At 33.4% G+C, this 15,556-nt stretch overlaps 1 long non-coding RNA gene and 1 pseudogene across 2 annotated transcripts; both read left to right on the plus strand.

The window, feature by feature from the left end:
* The first annotated feature begins 3,890 nt into the window (after nucleotides 1–3,890).
* Nucleotides 3,891–7,725, plus strand: LOC145790502 (uncharacterized). The gene is made up of 2 exons (XR_014329266.1): nucleotides 3,891–6,229; nucleotides 7,206–7,725. It is a non-coding gene; the product is annotated as an uncharacterized LOC145790502 (long non-coding RNA).
* A 6,349-nt stretch (nucleotides 7,726–14,074) lies between these two features.
* Nucleotides 14,075–15,406, plus strand: LOC114305435 (GDP-mannose 4,6 dehydratase 1 pseudogene; annotated as a pseudogene). The gene has a single exon (XR_014342690.1). The product of XR_014342690.1 is annotated as a GDP-mannose 4,6 dehydratase 1 pseudogene (transcript).
* The last annotated feature ends 150 nt before the right edge of the window (nucleotides 15,407–15,556 follow it).

Consider the following 15,556-nt stretch of genomic DNA (forward strand, 5'->3'; position numbering starts at 1 on the left):
ATAGAGTGAGGCATCCTCTTCCACAAAGTTGCCTGATGATCATCAAGTTGTCAAATATAACATCAACTCTAGAACTCCATGTCTTGATCTCATGTGGCTGCAATAGCTGCACTCATCAAAGCCATACACCCTGATTGGAGCAGTGCTATGATAAGATCTGTCCTCATAACAACCAGTACAGTTGCATGTTTTAACTTATTACATGTTATCTATTTTCTAGCTTTCAAGACATCTTTCATGTCCTAATTTTTATAGGTTTTTCTTCTTTTGGCACAGCCGGGCTAAATAATAACCAAATGACACTTTTCTTTCTCTCTATGTTCATTATGGACAAAGCAGGCCAAAGGATGCAAAAATTCTGTCTCAGAGTGATGTTCAACTAACCACCTATGGAGTTTTATCTTTAGAATTTTCAACAGAGGTATCCTGAAGGGTTCTTGTTTGAATTTAATAATAAAAGTAATATGACAGATGGATAATGTTGCTGTTTCAATTTTCAGAGTTATTACATGTTATCTGTTAGCAGGTATTTTAGTATTATAATGTGTTAATCGGTTATCGTTGGCTTTTCTTTTCTTTCCCTCCAAGTTTTCAAGTCTCCTCATTCCTATCCTTTCCAAGACTTCCAAGGTAAGTTTCCAAGTCTTGGTCAAGTTATCCATGCTTATCTATCCAAGTCTTCTCCAAGTCATCCGTTCCTTATCCACCAAGACAATCTCTAAGTCTTTGCAAGTCTTGGTCTTGGTCCACGAAGACTTATCCATTCTAAGTCCATCTTTACTTAGCCACCAAGATAGATTCTTATATATAATTTGAACTATGTCCTATCTTGGGTGAACACGAGAAGTGAAGAAGTTTTGGTTGTGTTGTTATGTCTTGAGTGAGATTATCAGGCAAATAAAAAGGGTGTGTGTGATAAAGCTTTGGGTTTAACCAATTGTGCAGTATTGGTGAACCATACGACTTAGTCGGGCTGTTGTATCCTGGGGGGGACAAGTCAAGGTTTTTTTGCTGCACCGGTGTGAGGCTTTGCCTAACCGCAGAGGGCTTGAATCTCCTTAAAGAGAGCGAATTTCCCGCGCCTCAGCCCTTATATTAATTGTTGTAACTTTTATTTTGTGTATTTTTTGGTGTTTTATTTGTAAGTATCACCAACATTATCTATGTTAAATCTCCCAATCACCACTCAATTTCACTCGGATTTTGAGTAAATGCTTCATTTGACATGAACTCCAATGGCAAAAACCAATTTTCTTTTTAAAAATTCTCATCTTATCACAAGAATGACAGTTTTCTAAATGATAAACTTCAAATGAAGCAAATATAGCTTTTAAATTGAACATTTGAGTCAAGATTTAAGGGGTGTAATCTTGGTTGTAGCAGCCAAGTAGATTGAGAACTAAGATACCAAAGGTAAAAAAGATTAAATAAATGAAAAGAAAACAAGAGTACTAATGTAGTTCATAAGGTGCTCCAGGAAAAAATATTATTTTAGTTGTAGTTGTCCAAAAGTATTGGTTCAATACCATATTGAATTGAGTCTGAACAATTAAAGTACAAATGAACTTGCAAGCTACAAATCTATGGATTTTAGGATTTTGAGTACCTGTTTGTATCTCGTGGAGAATACTTTGTGGATAAGGTTGTTGGTGTAATGGATTGAAGCAACACAAATACTAGCATCAAATGTATAACTATATATTGGGTGGAATATACAATTTTGAAAGCAATAGAAATACAACAGCCTGAGGTGAATCTTTAATCATATGAATTTGCAAATTAAATAAACAACTACTAGTAATGCAACATATAAAATAGGTAATGAAGAAATCCAAGTCTAAAACGCCTAAAATTTAACCGAAAAAGGGCATTGAGGGGGCGAAAATGCAAAACAGCCCCAGAACCACCGTACGGATGTCATGGCCAGCTTCCCTGTGACAAATAGGACCTGTGACAATAGACGAAATGTAATTAGCACGCATAGGTTGGGAGTTAGAGCCGAAAAAGCATTAAACTTAACCAAAAAAGGGCATTAAGGGGGCAAAAATGCAAAACAGCCCCAGAACCACCGTACGGATGTCACGGTCACCTTCTCCGTGACAAATAAGACCTGTGACAACTAACAGAATGTAATTAGCACGTGTAGGTTGGGAGTTAGAGCCGAAAACGCCCTAAAAACTTTAACTAAAAAAGGGCGTTAAGGGTGCGAAAAACTGAAACAGCCCTAGAACCACTGTATGGATGTCACAACTAGCTTCCCCGTGACATATAGGACCTGTGACAACAGTCGGAATGTTATAAGCACACATAGGTTCGGAGTTAGAGCCGAAAACGCCTAAAATTTAATCGAAAAAGGGTGCTAAGGGGTTAAAAATGCAAAACAGCCCCAGAACTACCGTACGAATGTCACGGCCAACTTCCCCGTGACAAATAGGACCTGTGACAACAGACAGAATGTAATTAGCACGCGTAGGTTGGGAGTTAGAGTTGAAAACGCATTAAACTTAACTGAAAAAGGGCATTAAGAGGGCGAAAATGCGAAACAACCCCGAACCACCATACAAATGTCACGGTCACCTTCCCCGTGACAAATAGGACACTCGACAACTGACAGAATGTAATTAGCACGTGTAGGTTTGGAGTTAGAGCCGAAAACGCCTTAAAATTTAACCAAAAAAGAGCGTTAAGGGTGTGAAAAAGCGAAACAGCCCCAGAACCACTGTATAGATGTCACGACCAGCTTCCCCGTGACATATAGGACCTGTGACAACAGTTGGAATGTCATTAGCACACGTAGGTTGGGAGTTAGAGCCAAAAATGCCTAAAATTTAATCAAAAAAGGGCGTTAAGGAGGCAAAAATGCAAAACAACCCCAAAACCACCGTACGGATATAAAAAAGTTTGATGATATTGATTTATGATATAAAAAAGTTAAGAAGATAAAGAAAAGAATTTGTATGCATATGTATATAAAATTTGAATTTGAGCATTGATTTCGACATGATTGAAGAGGTTTTCCATAGGGAAATTGTTGAGATAGAGTTGAATAATAAACCAAATTTTAAGAAGATCAATCGGCAAAGGAGTTGAAGCTTTACTTTCTGCTCTGTTTTGATCTTAGGATTGTGGGTTTGATGGTTGCTTTTGTTCTTGTTTATCATTTAGTTTTTTTTTAATTTTTTATGCTTCTGTTGTATTTTGGTGTTTCTGCTGTATTTTGGTGCTTCATTTGCTCATTTATTTGAAAATCTAATCTAATTGGAGGTAAGTAGTGTGTGGCTTTTGACATGCTAATGAAGGAGCATTGTTTTGAATTTCAGCATAGAATTAAACATAAGTGAAATTAGAGATGATGTGAAACTTATTAATATAGATGCATATTGGAATTTCTTGGTCTTCATTCTTAATCACTGTGCTCTGTGCTTGATTTGGAATTTCTTCTTCTTCAATTTAGAGAAGCTTGCTATTACATTCGTTGATGGTTTGAATTACTTGACTGGATTTTGGAGAACTATAAGGCTACTTGACTTAGTTATACTTTCTAAATGGGCCTACAAGTAGCAAAATAGTTCTTGGGTTGTATATTTCACTTTATTTGTAACATGAGACCTCAAAAATCATGGATTTATAATCCCAGGACTTTAGTAGATTTTAGTTTCATGATTTGTCAAACCAGTTGGCATTCTTAGTTGGTGAATTATTTGGTCATGTACGGAAGAGGCAGCCTTGGGCTGACCTGAAGATTGTCAAGGTAACATTTATGCATGGTAGTATATATATTTGATATGAAATGCTTTTCTTAGTTTTTAATAGATGATATAATTTCAGAGGCTTATTGAGGTATTTCAATAATCTTTTTAGTTACACTTCTTTGTTGTCTTTTGGAATAGCAACTCATAGATGCAAACTTATATGCATTACTTGGGAAAAGGACTGCAGCAGATGATGAAAAGCCTACTAAAAAGAAGAATGAGAAGCCTGTTAAGGTTGAGGTGGGCACAGTTGCATGCATCTTTGTTGCCCACATATATTACTTATCAGTTGATTTAAAGTTTTCTCACTTCTTTTGATCTATTTTCATATATCTAGAAATGTACTACTGCTGTGGATACTCTGCCAAAACCATCTGACGAAGAACTCAATCCCTAGACAAAAGTGACCTACAATTATGTTTGAGGCATGACATGCAATTTAGCAAACATGGGTAATATGCTTTAAAGATGCTTTTGAATGGCTTTTGTGGTAATTGTTGGTGTGATGCCAAAAGTATGATTAATAATATTTATTATCTCTTTATGCTCTTTATGGGTTTGGTGATGGCAAATAACTATTAACTTATGTGATGCTATCCCCATATTCGTAGTCCATCACCTCCACAACCAAACTTCATAGTACATTCTTAACAATTCAAAACTTAGTTGAAAAAGGGCGTTCCAGGGGCGAAAATTCAAAACAGTCACCGTGTGGCTCTCACGGACAACTTCCCCTTGACAAATAGGACTTGTGACAACTGACAGAATGTAATTCGGGTCCGTAGGTTGGGAGTTAGAGTCGAATACACCTTAAACTTAGTTGAAAAAGGGAGTTCCGGGGGCGAAAATTCAAAACAGCCCTCGAACCACTTTGTGGCTCTCACAGACAGCTTCCCCTTGACAAATAGGACTTGTGACAACTGACGGAATGTAATTCGGACCCATAGGTTGAGAGTTAGAGCCGAATACACCTTAAACTTAATTGGAAAAGGGCGTTTCGGGGGCGAAAATTCAAAACAGCCCTTGAACTACCGTGTGGCTCTTATGGATAGCTTCCCCATGACAATTACGACCTGTGACAACAAACGGAATGTAATTAGGACCCGTAAGCTTGGAGTTTGAGCCGAAAACACCTTAAACTTAGTCGAAAAAGGGCTTCTGGGGGAAAAAATTCAAAAAAGCCCCCAAACCACCATGTGGCCCTCACGAACAACTTTTCCTTGACAAATAGGACTTGTGACAACTGACGGAATGCAATTTGGACCCGTAGGTTGAGAGTTAGAGCCGAATACGCCTTAAACTTAGTCGGAAAAGGGCGTTCCGGGGGTAAAAATTCAAAACAGCCCCCAAGCTACCGTGTGGCTCTCACGGACAGCTTCCCCTTGACAAATAGGACCTGTGACAACTGACAGAATGTAATTTGGATCTGTAGGTTGAGAGTTAGAGCCGAATACGCCTTAAACTTAGTCGGAAAAGGGTGTTCCGGGGCCAAAAATTCAAAACAGTCCCCGAACCACCATGTGGCTCTTACGGACAGCTTCCCCATGACAATTACGATTTGTGACAATAGATGGAATGTAATTAGGACCCGTAGGCTTGGAGTTTGAGCCGAAAATGCCTTAAACTTAGTCGGAAAAGGGCGTTCCGGGGGCGAAAATTCAAAACAGCCCCCGAACCACCGTGTGGCTCTCACGGATAGCTTCCCCTTAACAAAGATGGAATGAAACAAAAAACAAAAGAAAAATAAATTTGGTAAGGATGCTTCATTGCATTTTTTGGTAACATCTCGTATTTGAAATTTGATTTGTTCTTAGTGCATATTTATATGTGTTCCTTTAACGCTTTCTATTCATTTCAAGAAAGCTTTTTATCCTTTCTTAATTTACTTTATTTGTCTAAAGAATGTTTGACAAATCGTACATTCAGATGTTTTGTGATTAACTATTGTTAGTGTCTTTGGAACTCAATTGATTTTGCATTCTAGATTTTGCATTTATGTGGACACCAAACTTTTGTCAATACATGAAAATTTTGAGTTTAGGATCGTTTTCCCAAAACACATGACTTGTTTAATGCTAGACTTGAGTCATTTTTTTTTTTTGTGAATTTCATTTTTTCCGAAGGAAAAACACGGAAAAGATATGATTAGATACATGTCTTTGTTTAACTTTGTAAAAATCATTTTCCATACTTGCATTCTATAGGTTCATCTTCTAAATAGGACAATTACCCAACTTGCAGGAATGGTTTGATTTTCTTTTATATACTCTTCTTATTTGCTTGATTTGGATCTTCTAACATGTTTTGTAATTATGTAGTTCATGGAAATTGAGTTGATGTCGAAGAGCTCACTCCACAGTAATGCAGAGAAGTTTGAATTTCAGGCTGAGGTGTCTTGGCTTATGGACATCATTATCAACTCACTTTACAGCAAGAAAGATACCTTCTTTAGGGAGTTAATCTCCAATGCTTCTTATGTAAGTGTATTTTTCCTTGGAAATTTCCTTAACAATGATATGTTTATATCTATATTATGTTAGGCATGAATTAGGCTGGTTTCATCTTTTGCTATTGGCCGAGTGATATCGATCCAAGTTGAACTTGGAGCAAATTATACTTGTCAAGGGAGTAAAATGAATTTTGCCCAACAAAAAAAATCAAAATTAATTCTATTGTGTAAATTATGTACCTCATATTATGTTGTATTATTATGTGATATTTGGAATTTTATTTTCATTCATTAGTTGATCACATTAATTGTTCAATCTGTGAAGTACCAGGCTTCTACATTAAAGTAGTTGTTTATGTCAATGAAGTTTATGTGATTCAACCACTGTTGATCAATCTGTCAATGAAGCTCTGTCCCATGTTTCTACATTAATTGTTAAATCTTTGAGTTCTGCATTATAATTGATTGGCACTCATTGTGTTGTACCTCACATTAATTGTAAAGATTGCCACTTCATTGCGCTTTCTGGCCCCTTCTTTGCATGGGCTGCTTAAAAGCTTGAAAAATCATAAATTTATTTTGTACAAATCAGGTACAAGTGATGTAAAATAGTTTGCTGTTTGTTATAGGTTTATTTAATATTTTTCCCTAATCAATTTGTGATGTATCTTTGATATCTATAGGCAGATTGGATTCTTTTGAGAAAAGCAAAAAATACTTATTAGTATATAAAAATTGGATTTAATGAAACAATACCAAAGAAATGTTATCAATTGAATTTTGAGATTTATTAGCATAGTTTATAGTTCATAATTTCCTTTTCTTGGCGCATTACATTTTTGTTAGTTCTTCAGTGTTTGATATATTATCTTGTCAATGTGTATTAACCTCTAGCTTTCTCATTAATTCTAAATCTTTGGTAGATATATAATTGAGATATTGATTTTGTTGTGACTTGGGTTTTCTAGTAATTTACTGATGGTTCTGTTTATTTGTATGCTCAGGTGAAGTTGACAAAAGAATTGCATTTGGCCAATAGAGAAGATTTGCTTGGTGAGAATTACAGCTAGCTATAGACAACTTTAATGAGAAAAATGTCCTTGGAAAGATTTATAAAGGAGTGCTCTCAAACAATACTGAAGTGGTTGTGAAACGATTAAATGACTATGAGAGTTCTGGTCGAGGCGCAACATTCCAGCGTGAAGTTGAGATGTAATTGTAGCTGTTCACGGGAATCTATTACGTCTGATTGGGTTCTGCTTAACACCAACAGAACGCCTTTGGTATATCCCTTCATGCAGAATGCCTTTTGATTTATTTTAGTGAATTTTTGAAGTCTTTTTGATTTTATATATAGCTGGTGTATGGATATCACTGGTAGCTCATATGTTTAAATAGGTTTGTATGAAATTATTATTTTAAGTTGGAATATACTTTGTTTGCAATGTTGACATTAAAAGTTATTCTTTTGTATGGATGGTTGTAAGTGAAATAGATGCAGATTGTGGAATGGGTGATAATATATATATGTATTGTTTTGTTTGTATACATGTTACATGTTGCATGGAATACATATAGGTTGTGGACAAATTAATTTTAAAAAAAAAAATTATGTTTTTGGCTACTAAACAATTGGTAGCCAAAAATGGAATAAATATTTTTAGCGAATAAATAGTTAGTAGCTACAAAAAGAATTAAATGGAAACAAATCTTTTGGCGACTAAATATGTAGTAACCATAAACAAAAGACTTTAGGCGATTAATAATTTAGTAACCAAAAAACAGAAAACAAAAGAAAGAAAATTAATTGGCGACTAAAACTTTATTAGCTAAACAGACACTAGATTTTAGGCTACTAAATCATTTAGTAGCTAAAAGAAATAAGATGAATAAAAAAGAAAATTAGCGACTAAAATTTTGGTCGTCCTAAATGGTTAAGTTTTTGGCAACAAAAAATTTTGGTCACTAAAAATATAATGTTAAATTTATTATGAACTTTTGGTGACTAAAAAATTAGTCGTCAATTGAATACTTTTAGTGACTAAATAATTCTTAGTCGCCAATTGAAAACTTTTGGCGACTAAAAAATTAGTCGTCAATTGAAGACTTTTAGCGACTAAATAATTTTTAGTCACCAATACCTTTCCCAACAATAATCTAGCGGCAAAGTTGGCAACCAAACGTTTAGTCGGCAAAACATTTTGGTGGCTAAAATATGACTTTTGGCGGCTAAAAATGTAGTCGCCAAAAGTGTAATTTGTTGTAGTGTTTTATAAAACAAAATATGATTTGTTTTTGTGTTTATAGATATCAAATGAAATTGATTTTTTACATAGATGACTTTTATTATGGAACCTACAAAGTAGATAGTTCAGATCATCGATATGAGTCCGAATTTGAACCCACAAGAATAATATAGACAAATATAGAGAAATGCAAGTATGAAGAAGAGTTTATCCTATTTAATTCATATCAATTATAACTATCAACACATACTTAACGAGTCGCTCCATACATAATTTTCTAAACTCATACATGGATTTTGTCACTTAACGTGAATATTATTATGTATAATTAATACATTCCTTAACATTATTGATATGGTAGTGTTACATGTATCAATTAGTGTATTAATACTAGTTATGACATTATTATTAACCCTACTCATTATACAAATTACAAATACCAAAACATCTTAAATTATGCCACATCATCAATTGGTATATTAGTTAGTAAACTAATTGGTGCATATAGCATTATTCTTATTGATAACAGACATAGCATCCTATAATTTTTTTAAGTGTTCGATTTTATGTAGAAATTGATATAGTGTGAGGTCTACATATTAATAAATATGAGCCATAAATTGATGTTTTTGAATAAAATTCAGAACAAAATTTTAAATTTGTAATATTACTGTATTAATAAATAGCTACAACTTAATAATGAGAGAAATATTGTGGATTCAAAGCATCTGGACTAACCTTTGCTAAAAAAATAATAAATACAAAAAATAATAAAATGACTCCCTTAAGTAAATTTATAGTTTTATGGATACAAATATTCTCACTTAATTTATAAGATGTTAAATATAATTAGTTGTCATAAAAAGAGTGATACTTAGACATCTAACAATGACAATATTTTTTTTCTGATTAAAGTTTCAAATTTCTCTCTCTTTCTTTTTTCTTGTAAAATTTTTATCCTAATCAAATATTTACCAAAATAAAATACATTTTCATTTTCTTTTTCATTTTCGTTTTCTTTATTTCACTTCACTTTCTATCATTTTTTTTTCCCTTCTAATTAACATAACCATTAGCAAGCATTTTTTTTTTTTTACTGCTCTATATTTGACAATTGGCTAAAATAGTTAAAATTGAAAATTTTAATACAAAAATCAATCTATTCTCTCTATTTTCTACACAATTTTTTTTATAAGAAGCTAAAAGTCACAAAAAATTCTAGAAAAATTATATTCATACATAAAATTCATATAAAAAATTTAACAAGAATGATGTGACAATGCCATTATTGTAAATAAATAATGACATTGTCAATAAATGACATTATTATAAATAAAAATTATGTATAAATTTATTATTTATATAGCATTACTTAAAAATCAATTTCCAAACCAACTTACATTTTTATCTTGGCAATATTTTTTAAACAAAAGTGAGTCCATTGGGCTGGCCATCCATGTGATCATGATCCATATGGTGTTGATACGTGTACACAGCTGAAGCCCATTAGTAGCAGCCATACAGACAACAAAACACAAGCATGAGCTTTGAATATCTATGCATCACTGACATTGTATTGTAAATGTGTAGTAGTAGTAGTATTCAATATTTACATGAGATAAACATGATTTGCCACTACTATTGATATATATATACACCAATCAACATCCACCACCTAATCGGTGGATCCATTTGATGAGTTTTTTATTTATCTTAATATCGATAAATTAATAAGTATTTGTTTAGTACATGAGATCTTTTCACTAATTATCAAAAGGAAATGTTAATGACTAAGGAGTAAATATTAGTCTATATAAAAATAAAATTTTAATGTAAAAATATATGAAAAGTATATTACTATTTCGGGATATTTTTATATTTTATCCACCATTAACATGACCCTAGAATAATTCATGTTCATTTCTCAAGGATACAAATCAATTTATGAAGAGATTTGTTAAAAATAAAGAATAAATAAAGAAATATAGTGAAAATAATTTTGTTTATGATTGATTCACTTTTTAAGCTCCCTTTTTTTCCTTCATAAATTCAAAGTCCACTAAAAAACAATCACAATAAAAAATCGCTTCGTACAAATTCCTACTCAAAAAGACTGATTTCAACCCAAAAAAAAAAAAAAAAACTAAGAAAAGATTGAGAAAAAAAGGTTAGTGGTAGTGGCAGCTATGGCTAAGTGAAAATGTAGTCAGAGAGAATGAGAGAGGCCTTGGGGATGGAAAGGAAAGATGGAGAGTGGAAGTGGGAGATGGTGGGAGAAGGTATGACAGTGGTTGAAAGTAAACAAAAAGATAATTAGGGAAGAGGAGAGAAGGGGCAATTTTTACCTATGAGTTCCTAAATCCACCTCTTTGTAATTATTTTCCAAGCTTTCATTGATTTTTGCAATTTTGAAAAACATCCCATTAATTTGTTTTTATTATTATTATTTTTTTTGTTTCCTCCATGTTTATATAATTTCTCCAATAAAAATTTATTTATTTATTTTAATCTTAATTATAAAAGTAAAAAATAAAACATAGTATGTAAATTAACTATATTATAATTGTTCAGCATTAGGCGGATAGTCTTGTATAAATTCGTGAAATTGGTTTTTAAGACTATTCATTGACTAGGTCTCGTTTGGAAACATGCTATTTTAGTATTTTTTTGGTTTTTTGGCTAAAATCTGGGGTTAAAAAAACTAGTATGTTTGGAGTGACTTTTTGACTTTTTACGAAAGATGTGCAAAAAGTAGAGAGAAAATGAAATCTTTGATTTTTTGGTATAAGTTATAGACTTTTTGACTTTTTGAGTAACTTTTTGACTTTTTTACTAAAATGTTAACTTGTCAAACGAAGCCTAGCCATTTTTTTTTAACTAGACAAAGCCATTCAAGGCCAAGAATTTTAGGCTAAAATCCTATCTAATAGGTTTGGCTTAAATGAACTAGACCCCCAAGTAATGAATTAACATTGCAGTAATGATAGAGATCTTATAATTTATTAAATATTTTATCAATTCTCTCATATGAGTTTAGGATCTACACACATATGGATTTGTGCAGATCCCATATCTATATGAGAGATTTGATAAAACATTTAGCCTCCGTTTGGGAAGTGAGTTGACTTTTTGGTTTTTTGGCTTTTTTGGCTATTTTAGACTGGGCTTAAAAGCTTGGTTTGGGAAGGGCTTTTTGGCTTTTTTGAGTTTTTTTGTGAGAGAAGAATGTAATGATTATGGGTTGGATGTGATGTTTTGTTTGTTATGGCTAAAATAGCCTATTTTGTCTTTTGTGGCTAAAATAGCCAAAAAAGCCCAAGAACCAACTTGCCAAACAGAGGCTTAGTAAATTATTTAGGATTCATAGCATTTTCCTTAACATGAAGTTTAACTAGTTGAGATTCAAACATATTTTTAAAATTTTTATTTTCTACTTTTTTTATATTAATTTTCTTATTTCCTTTGCAAGTGAGCCAATGGGCTTACCTCTTAAGAGCTAACCGATTGAGTATCAACACTTGAGTTCAAATCTAGCTTAGGCTTCGTTGGACAATATTATTTTCTAGTCTAAAATTTAAAAATTCATTAAAAAAAAATTAAAAAGTCAATAATTTATATCAAAAGTTTAAAAAAAAAATTCTCTCTATATTTTGCACATCTTTTCGTAAAAAATTAAAAAATCATTTCAAACATATTAATTTTTTTTACATCATATTTTAGTCAAAAAATTAAAAAATTACTAAAAAAGCATGTCTCCAAACAAGACCTTAATATATTTTATTTGAGGGAGCCCAATATATCCAAAATAAACCTCGCTACAAGAGCATCAGCATCAGCATCACCATAGCCAAAATAACGAAAGGCTAAAATATAGTTAGTAAATCACAAAATTGTTCCTCCATCAGTCTCAACAATTTTTTTCTAAATTAACATTTTATTAAATTTGTTACAGTACCTCAACAACTTCGTTGAGGCACTGTTCATTCGTTACAAGATTTTTTATTATATTTTTTGGAGCAAAACTCGGCCAAAATCTTTAAATCTATCGTCTACCTGGATGGTCTCTCGGATATCCCACCAGATGTCCCGTGAGTGCCTATAGCAAAAGAAGAAAAAATGCCAAAAATTAGTCTAACCAGTCGACTGGCAGGTCAACCGGCCAATCAATGACATATTTTATTTTTTTTTGTATTTTTTAAGAATTGTTTGGGTGGCACCTCATCAATTTAATAAATAAAAAAAAAGAATAAAAAATACAATAACAAAATAATATTTTAATAAGACTGAGTTACAATAAAGAGTTTGATATAATGAGTGACTAACTAAAATAACAAAATAAAATTTTCAGCTTTAATTTAACTAAAAATTTAAAGAGTTTGATGCAAATACTGGGTTCTTTTGAAAAGTGAATTAGCTTTTTGATTTTTTTGACTATTTTAGCCTGGGACTAACAAGTCTAGTTTGGGAAGAACTTTTAGTTTTTTCAATTTTTTTGTGAGAGAAAAAATGTAATGATTATGGGTTAGATGTGATGTTTTGTCTTATTAAAATAAAAAATTTATTTTATTTTTTATGACTAAAATAACTAAAAAAAAAAAACATGGCTTTTAGCTTTCCAAATGAAGCCTAAATCTTCAAACTAAACTATAACCCTTCCCTTCCCCATATTATGACCCCATCTAGAGAAAAAACATACAAGACTTTTTTGGGGAGGTGATTAAAAATTACTTTTTAATTTTTTTAATTTTTTTGTAAGAAAGGGATGTGATTTTTAACCCACTTTCCAAAATAGCCCACAATGCATTAGTCTTAGTAACCGCTGTGCTGGCAGGTTGTGATTGGGTGGGAAAATTTTCCAAGAAAAACGCCTACCAGCTTATCCAATAGGAAAAACAGTATGGACAGCTGCACATTATAACTAAAAAAATAATAATAATATAATAATAATAATTTTAAATTTTTTAGTTATAATTAAAAAAAATTATAACAAACTAGGAGATATAAATTAAAAATTCATAGGTCATAACTATATAAAAAGATTAATTATACTTAAAAAAATAATATAACTAAAAATATATAGGATAAATTACAAACACGCCATTTAAAGTTTGCTTAAAGTATATACTGTCTATTGTGAATTAAAAAATTAAAAATACACCTGTTAAAATTTTTTATTTAACAGAATTAACTAAAAAAATAAAATTCATAATTATTCTTTTATACAATAATAAAATTATTTAAATTATTAATCGAAATATATTTTTAACATTATTAAAAATTATTATTATTAAGAAATGTGATTTATTATGAAATTAAAAATCTTAGAGGATAAAATTTAATTTTCAGAACTATAAAAAACGATTCATATTTTAATCAATTAAATTTCAGATGATGTATTTATAATTTATCCAAATATATATGATAAAAAAAAAATGGACATAATTAAAAATGAATAGGTGTATATTAGAATTTCCCAGGAAATAGAAACTGTTCCCTTCTTCTCTTAACTCTCCATTGAATCCCTCTCTTTTATATATATATATATATATATCGCTCAAAACAGCCGTCTCTTTCTCTCATTTCAATTCAATTACAGTCCGACAGAGAAGTAGCAAATAAAATCAACAATGGCAATGGCGTCGGAGAGCAACAGTCCGAGATCCGGATCAAGCAGCAACGGCGGGCGCAAGATAGCCCTGATCACGGGCATCACGGGGCAAGACGGGTCGTACCTGACCGAATTCCTGCTGAACAAAGGGTACGAGGTCCACGGCCTGATCCGAAGGTCGTCGAACTTCAACACCCAGCGAATCAACCACATCTACATCGACCCCCACAACTCCCACAAGGCCCTCATGAAGCTCCACTACGCCGACCTCTCCGACGCCTCCTCTCTCCGCCGCTGGCTCGACACCATCCTCCCCGACGAGGTCTACAACCTCGCCGCCCAGTCCCACGTCGCCGTCTCCTTTGAGATCCCCGATTACACCGCCGACGTCGTCGCCACCGGCGCCCTCCGCCTCCTCGAAGCCGTTCGCTCCCATATCTCCGCCACTGGCCGATCCCACATCAAGTACTACCAAGCCGGATCCTCCGAAATGTTCGGATCTACTCCCCCTCCTCAATCCGAATCCACTCCTTTCCACCCTAGATCTCCCTACGCTGCTTCCAAATGCGCTGCTCATTGGTACACTGTCAATTACCGTGAAGCTTATGGCATCTTTGCTTGTAATGGGATTTTGTTCAACCATGAATCGCCCAGGAGGGGAGAGAATTTTGTCACCAGGAAGATCACCAGGGCTGTGGGGAGAATCAAGATCGGCCTTCAGAGCAAGCTGTTTTTGGGGAATTTGATGGCTTCCAGGGATTGGGGTTTTGCTGGGGACTATGTGGAGGCCATGTGGATGATGCTTCAGCAGGACAAGCCCGATGATTATGTGGTGGCCACGGAGGAGTCCCATACTGTTCAGGAGTTTTTGGAGGTGGCGTTTGGGTCTGTTGGCTTGAATTGGAGAGACCATGTTGTCATTGATAAGAGGTATTTTAGGCCCACTGAGGTTGATAATTTGAAGGGCGACGCCAGCAAGGCCAAGGAGGTTCTGGGTTGGAAGCCTAAGGTTGGGTTTCAGATGCTGGTCAAGATGATGGTTGATGAGGATATTGAATTGGCTAAGAGAGAGAAAGTGCTTGTTGATGCTGGGTTTATGGATGCTCAGCAACAGCCTTGAGCCTTGATTGATTCAACCATTTTCTCTTTCTTTTCAATTCTCCGAATTATGGTTCAATTCTCTTTTTAGTGTTTTGAGTTTTTATAACTATGTTCCGGGGATAATATAGTTTGATTACAATGTGGCTACTGTTGTTAAATTTAAACTTTTGATGTTAATGGGTTGTTTGATTGTCTTCAAACCCCCCCCCCCCCCTCATTCAATATGAAGTTGAGAAACGTTTCATTGTTATATTTTGTATCTTTCTCTACCATTTGTTCTCCTCGCATTTAGAATAATGACAACTCTTTTGGAGATGTTGTGGATGATCTGATTCTGTCTACTTTCTATTCTGATCGACTCCAATGCTCTACATTGGTGATTAAATTTGAGTATGTGATA

This window comes from Camellia sinensis, chromosome 1, assembly GCF_055761805.1.
Source record: "Camellia sinensis isolate YWXY chromosome 1, ASM5576180v1, whole genome shotgun sequence".
NCBI classification, from domain to species: Eukaryota; Viridiplantae; Streptophyta; class Magnoliopsida; order Ericales; family Theaceae; genus Camellia; species Camellia sinensis.